Consider the following 8,241-nt stretch of genomic DNA (forward strand, 5'->3'; position numbering starts at 1 on the left):
TAGATGTTGTGCTAAATACGCAAAATATGCTTTAAGCGTTAAATTATTTTACAAGCATAAAATGTCATATATGAAAATTGGATTCGGGTGTATTATCAAATATCCTGAGTGACTGACTTTAAATTAAAAAAAATCCCAAACCATCTTTATATAGATGAGTGAATGCAGCTAAAAGAAAATAAACTGATTAAGATAATATTAGCTGGCATATTCTGAGGCAAAATCTTTCATGGAAAATAATAACATCCCAAATAGGAAAAAATGGCATGTGTGTGTGTCTGTGCTTTCTTTATTTGATGAACATACATATGACAGATTTCCCCCCTCATGATCTTAAAAACTTAAAAACCTTTTGATCTAAAGGCTTAAGCTTAAATGTTTAAATGTCTAATATTGGTTTGGTAGGCAAATATAAATTATGCTTATTAAAAAAAACAAAAAAAAAAAAACGAATTTGTTTATTTAAAATCTAGTTTTAACTAAAAAACACGTGAACCACATCAATAATGTTGAAAAATATACCACACCTCATTAAACTGATTGAGAAAATGTTGAGACAACCTAAAGTAGACAAAGGTGACTTTTAAGAATCTAAAATAAAAAATAAAGTTTTGATGACTTTACTACTAATCAGATTTGTGGAAAATAGTAATTAATATACGTAGGCAAGTGTCCAACATTTTTGTCTGGTAGTGTAGTTTTTGTTTAACAGTATTAGGTGTAGCCTAGCAGTAGCTCGCTCCTTTCCCATTGAGAGCCAGGTTGCTTTTGCTGAGCCTTTGGAATGTGCTCAGTACTATGTTTGGGTCTGGTGATCTTCACTGCGGGTGTCGAGGGCAGCGGCAGGAACCACACTGTGCCTATGAACTCTATTCAACTCTGAAATGCCTATGCCTAGGCAGGAAATTGAAATATTGGGTTGTATGTTCAGGCCAATGGCCATCTATCATGACATGTTGGCTCAAGGAGAGCAGCTCCATAGATCAGCGATAGGCTGCGAAGTCTACAGGTTAAGAGGTAAAAAGACGAGAAGAGGGTGCCTTGCGGGGGTCCAGTTCTAAACTCCTACAATCCTTTCACCTCAAAGAAAGAAAAAAGAAAAAGAAAAAAGGGCCCCTCTTTCACTGATCCAGCAGTGGAGGGGGCATGAGTCATGGATAGCAAATCTGTAGTATTTCTTTTTGTAACTCAGAAGAGCCATTGGCAAGAAGTTAGGCAAGGCCAATGTCAACTCTCTCTCTCAATAACCAACTCTTGGTGATTCTATAGCCATCTCTTGCCTTACGTGAGAGACTGACCATTCATTTTCTCAGCTTTGATTTTTCCAGGGATTTTTCCCCAACTCTCCCCATGGCTTGGTTCTCACACTTGCATTCACATCTACGGACAATTTAGCATCTCCAGTTCACAGATACAGCATGTTTTTGGATTGTGGGGGAAACCGGAGCACCCAGAGGAAATCCACACAGACACAAGGAGAACATGCGCACTCCACAAAGAAAGGACTCCTGGCACAAACCGGGGACCTTCTTGCTGTGAGGCGACACTACTACCCACTGCCGCCTCAATGTCAACTACAAACACTCAAAATGAAACACCAGGGGCCGGTTGCATAAACTGCTAAGACAAGTTAGGCATCAATATTTTTCTTTAAGACTGTTCATAACATTTTTAAGTCAATTACATAAAAACATATAGATTTGTCTAATTTGAATACGAAAAGTAAGACTGATTACCCCCAAACGAACTGCTTAGTGCATAGTTCTAAAGACACAGTCTTAACATAATGGCTATGTTTCTGCTATACTGGCCCCTGGATTAACACTTGACACTAGTGATTTCAAAAATCCACACTGCCCGTTCAAATACCATGGCTAAAACGACATGGATCAACACAAAATGTATGTAGGGGAGACCAAGGAGTTGACATTAAAGGTACATTGATCGTGTTAGTGACCAGTCATTTACCGAGCTTGATGAATGATGATCCGAAAATAAGTTATCTGAATAGCTGAACATCAGTTTATAAATAAAATGTACGATTTAAATTGTTACTACTTTTAGTTATTGTTTTGGAATCAATGTAAAAATGCTTAAAAACACTAACTTGAGATTTATACTTAGTGATAATAAATAGAAAATTATTTACATATGTAAAAATACAAAATATAATCTTTTTCTTCCTTTTTTGTTGTAAAGTAATGTTTATTTAACCAGAAAAATGTGACAACCTTTAGTGTATTTACAATTGATTTGAACACATAAAAAAAAAAAAAAACTAAGAGGACTTTGCCTCCTCATTTATATATACCATTTTAAATTAAATGTTTGAAATGAAATAGGGGATGACAATAATAATTTAGAACATACATACGTTTTCATCAGGTTAACAATTGACATTAATTTACACTACTTTTAATTTGTAGCAGACAAAGATGGTAATAAAATATAAAAACGTGAAAGCACTAGCTAAATAAATAATGTAATGAATTAATTAGTTACTTAATTAATTACAAACAAACCAAAAACAACAACAACAACAACAACAACCTCACTTACTAGAAACTTACAACAAAATCTGTAATACTCCTCTGTCTCTCTGTAGTCTTAGATTTTTGTAGGCTAGCCTACAGATTAATAATCCACTGTAGTCAGCAAACTTTCTACAGGATGAATGGGGAACATTTAAGAAAGGCCGTTTGATAAAGATTACTTGCATTAAAGATTTCCTGTAGGATAAATGCATGTGACTCCATTAAGATGTGCGATTGGATCATTCTGTGATTATATAAAAGTAAATGGCCGACGAACGGCGAAGCAGGATGTTGAATATCACTTTAAATTTTTCAAAACATTAAACCCGACAGATTTGTTTACGAATTTCTCAGTAATGACCGCTCGCGTGACCTTATAGAGCAGTGCTTGTCAAGCGAGCTGAACAAAATGACTCCCAATTAGTGATCTTGAAACGACTTAAGGTATACTCACACAGGAAATGACATCAACGGGTCAAAACTAAAAATATGTCGTGGGGCGGACGGTGTGGGACGCCCTGAATCTGTTCTGTACTGGATGCTTCGAGGCAGGTTTCTATAGTTTTGGGAGGTGGATGTTAAGGACCAGAGCTGAGTGAGCGCTTCTCAACCATCACTTTCATCCTCTGCAAGTTCAGCGCAGACGACACACTTTCTCTGTGACGCCGGTACGCACCAATGTCAGTTTGCACGCGGGGCACAAATAAACTGTCGCACTCTTTACTCTGGGCATAGATATTCTGTAACATTGTCTTCAACAAAATATATGCGTTCCTGTTGGGGAATTGTGTTAGAGGGGTTAAAAGAGCCGGTAGGCTGTCGCAGGTTCAGCTGTCTGGGAGAGAGAGAGAGAGAGAGAGAGAGAGAGAGAGAAGACAAACACCACAGACAGTGGATGCTGGAGTGTTGAACTTGACAGTTGGTGGAAACGTCGTTATATGTGGGTATGATTGTGTACAGCACATTTTATTGTGAACGCACTTTATGTAGCGAGATGATCCGAAGAAGATGCACCTGCAGCGATTCGCGCTATTAAGTGTTAATAAGGCGCATCCATGTTTGAGCTTATGCATCACTGTGACGAGAGCGAATTAGGAGCCAAAGCGTATATGGTCATGTGTTTTTGTTGTTGTTGGGATTACACGTAGATCTGTGACGTGCCTTCGAAATGTTTGTCCCGCTGGGGTACATGTGATGTTATTACAATATGTTGCATGATTATATATTATATGCAGTAGGCTATTATATGCGTGTGCCACATATTATATGCTTTGTGCCATTAGATATGAAACACTGAGTTAATTTTACATATTAGAATCCATTTAGAGGATGCTAGGGATAGTTTGTTTATTTATTTGTTTATTTTAACTACAGTAAGCATTGTCCAGGTTTTTTTTTTTTTTTTTTGTATAAGCACATAGCCTACCTTATAGTCTTATATATATGTATATATATGTGTGTGTGTGTGTGTGTGTATATGTATGTATGTGTGTTTCCATAATTACCAACCAACAAAAAAGGGTTTTCACACATTTGTCCCTAGCAGGGCATGTTGTCACTTTATGGGGTAAGTTTCATAATGTGAACTATAGTGTTTTTCAAAAAATGTAAACAGTAAAACAGTTATGAAACATAAAAGTGTTTATGAAATGACAAAATTATAACCAAACCATTGTTTTTGACCAACATACGTTGTAATTTATTAATATTTATACAAAACACAACTTGCCCCAGTTCTTTTTTAAATGTTTAACAACACTTTAAAGTTATGTAATGAAAATTCACCATATCTGTTTTCCAAATGCACCTTATATATCTTAGATAGATAGATAGATGAATCCATGCGTGTTCATGTTAATTATTATTTTTTTCTCATAATTTTTTATTTAAAATGACACAACTTGATTTCTCTCTAGTGATGTATATTTTCTTTTCCCAGTAAGCCATTACAAGAAAAGATCTGTCGCTACTTTGGTTTATTTGTGACTTAAACCTTTTGGTTAAATTGAGCTTTTATTAATTTTTTCTTTTATTATTTTTTACATCTGCTCTATGAAGTATGCTCATCTTCTCTTGCAGAGAGTGTCTATTTCGAGGCAGTGTCCTGCCAGGTCTTCAGTGTTGAGCTGCAGTTTAAACCTGCCGTCTGTTGCCTGTCTGTCTGGAGTGATAACTGTATTATTCATGCTTGCGTGTAGACAGCTCTGTTAATCTCCTGCCACGCAATAGTGCTTCCATCAGCCACGTTCCTCCCGAGAGTGCGTTCGCGTGTGTGTGTATGAGGGTGTATGTAAGATTCAGAGGTCAGCGCAGGCTGGTGTGGTGTCTTAGTGGTGCGTGCAGCAGAGCCAGGCCTTTGAGGTCTCAGTAATTAGCTGGGTGGGGGCATTCAGCATGGCCATATATTCACCATGCTGAAAGGGTGCGGGCGGGGGGTCTATTGACGGCTGACAGGTGCAGCAGCGGAAGGCGTCAGGAGTTTGGGGAATCGAAACCAGAGCTGCAGTCTAGTAGAACCGTCTCCGGCCCCTAGGTTACCCCCCGCCCCCCTTCCTGGGGGTCAAAATTGAAAGCAAGTTCAAGACCCTTTTCCTGCCCCATTTTGCTGTGCACTAGGTCTGCTGTGTGTTTTTTGATTGAGTGTGGAGGGTTGACACAATGCAAGCATGATTGGTGCTGTTAGCTTATTGTTTGCTCTCATTTAGGTTCTGACAACATTTGTACTGTAGTACATGAAATTCTTAGTCAAAATGCCCATTCCTATTTCACAGTACATGAGACCAAAATTGGACTCTTGTTTTACATTTTTTGACAAAGTCTGTACTCTAGTCTAGACACTCATAAGTCTATAAAGGCTATCGCTTTTTTAGCATTTCACACGTTGTTTTTCACTCTGGTTTCTTGTAGTGCTATTTCGTTCCACCATAAAAATGATTCTCATTGCATTTTTAAAGGTTATATTTTTGTCCTTTTGCTTTTCAAAGAGCAGTGTAGAGATGACAGAAGCCGGGACTTGAACCGGGTCGCCCGAACTGCTGCTTTATGTGTTCTATGGCTCTATATGGCTCTAACAGTTAGCTTTTTTCATGGGTGCTATAGGCAAATATACAAAGGAAAATACATTTATGTTAAAAAAATAAATAGCTTTTTGGTCTTGTTCCAAATTGTACACTTGATTTGTACTTGCATTGGCTGATGCATGTCATGACTCATAAGCACCTGCCTTTTTGTGTTTGCTATCCACCCTCAATGAGTCCTTTTGGTGTGTACTGTACACTGAGGAGAACTGCAGGTCATCATTTGGGACAGAGCCTTACTAGTTGATGCAGTGCAGAAAAGTGTTCAAGCAGTGCACATCCCTACTGTGAAGCATGTACCAGTCCAGTTATATATATTTTTTTACACAGCCGGTCCAGCCTGAACTGCTTAATCTTAGTTACAGCCATTACAAATCCTGCTGTCTTAGTGTGAGAGCCAGACAGAAGGCTTTCTCTGAAAGCTTTGGTTTTATTTAGCATTCCTCAGAGGTTTATGGGCAGGTGTTTAAAATTAAGAGCAGGATATTTATTGGAAACTTTCGGAAGGCACACAACTTTTTCTTTTGCTTACCTTCAATTAGACACATACTCAACAGACATATGAAGCGCAGGCCGTTGCACACATAGACTCCTCACCCTGCACATTGTAGAACAACTGAACAAACTGATAAAATGCTAACTCCTGTCATTTTCCCCACACTCTAACCATTAGCTCAGGCCAGTGTGTTCTGTAGGGAGAGGTTAGGAGTGTATTTTTGACCTGTAATTATCAGGGCTTAGCTGCACCGTTGATACTTTGCACAAATCAAGGTGCAGCGCTGCAGCTCTAGAGCCCTGCGCCAGGTCCTGATTGCAAGTTACTGGGCTTGGAATATCAAATGCTAGAGGAGAAATGTAAAATCCCAGTTAAAACCTGGAGCCTTAAAGAGCCATGAAGTGCTTGTAATGAGGAAAGTGATGGGGTTTGGGTGTGCTGAGCACACAGTCACATGGAGGATGTCTTTGAGTGAGAGCCTCTGTGACATTTGTCCTCCCTAATCCAGGATTTATAGAGGACTCAGAAAATTTAACAAGGTTAAACCAGTAGGCAGGTTAGCAAAGCATAACGGAAGCATTGACAAAAACTAGTAGGCACTAGACAACCTGTGACTTCAAGTGAATTTCAAGTGAAACTAATGTGCTCTTATGGCAATTTGTAATTTTTTTACGTTTTGGTGAATTGGTGGCAACAATTTATATGAAATTGTACAATCTCATTTGTTCATTTATGTATGATCTGCTTACAGCCCATTGGCGATTAGGTTTAGGGGTGGGATTTGGAGTATACCTTCATGCTTTAAAATAAACAAAAAAACAAAGCTGACAAAAAAACTAAATTTTCATACCAATCAAATCAAACAAATTCGCATTTCGCACCCAATTCACCAAAATATAGAATAGTTAAGTTTTCCTCATGAGTTTTCCTTGTGTTAAGTGAAACAGTAGCCTACATTGATACTGTCCTATACGCTTCCTGAAATTATGAACTTATCTTTGTTTTTATGCCCTGTTAGTGATTTGTACGACCGCTACACTAATGGCTGTATTTTGCAGAGCCTAATAAGTCAAAAATGCATCTGCCCTGGAAAAGCTGAATAATGCCAGATATTAATGGAGCTGGGCCCTGAATGATTCCCGGGTTGGCGTGGCAGTTAAACGCATTCCAGGTTTTGTGGAGGCCATTATTCCTGCTCCTTAATCACCACCTCTGCTTTTATTACCCCCAAAGCCTTACTGTGTGGCTCGGGGAAACCACATGTGGGCACAGGCCAGGAAATGTCGAGCAGACAAGAAAATGTCTTCCTTTCCCCTTAAAAGTAATAGCCTTAACCAAACACCAAAGGCAGTCTGTTCTTAACCAGATTTTGTTGTCTATAACCGTTTATGAGATTTTGGATGCAGTACTGGATGGATGGTTGAATATTGTTTTTCAGAATGATTTTGTTGGACATTTAGAAGTACAAATGATTCTTGGAAGTTTTGTTTAGACGACTTAGTTTTCCTGTCACTTATGGTTGTGTTGGGAGAGCTGAAAACCTTTCATAAGTCTGTAAATTGCTTTTTTAAATAGTATTTTAACTTGTTACTCACCATGAAAATAGCCTGAGGAAAGAAGCTGACATGGCATTAAAACATAAGTCAGTATCATACAAGTCAGTGCTTCTCAACTCACCTCCTGAACGTTTTAGATGTCTCTCTATTTAACAAGCTGATTAGTTGAAATAGGCTACGTGTTTTAAATAGCGGGACTTTCTGGAAGGTGGGTCCCTAGGATTGGAGTTGAGAAACGCTGATATGTATTCACTTATTAGCAATTTTGTTTGAGTAATAGACTTTTAAGGAAGGTTGTTTGACTATGGCTCTTCATCATTATAATCATTTAAATCACTGCAGAAGAGAAGTTACAGCAGGTATCTACAATTATGCATTCTGAATGGGGAATCATGTTGAAATATGATGATACTTGCAGGTTAGGATTCACTCATTTGGACGTCAGTATTGATTCAATTGTTTATGTAGAGTTTTTACATTTAGATTACCTTTGCTGTCCTTTGCTAAAGTTTGAAAACAGAAATAATTTTTTGTTCATTTAAATATCAATGTTATGAACATCCATTTTTTTATACCGT

The sequence above is a fragment of the Squalius cephalus genome, assembly GCF_949319135.1.
Source record: "Squalius cephalus genome assembly, chromosome: 14".
NCBI classification, from domain to species: Eukaryota; Metazoa; Chordata; class Actinopteri; order Cypriniformes; family Leuciscidae; genus Squalius; species Squalius cephalus.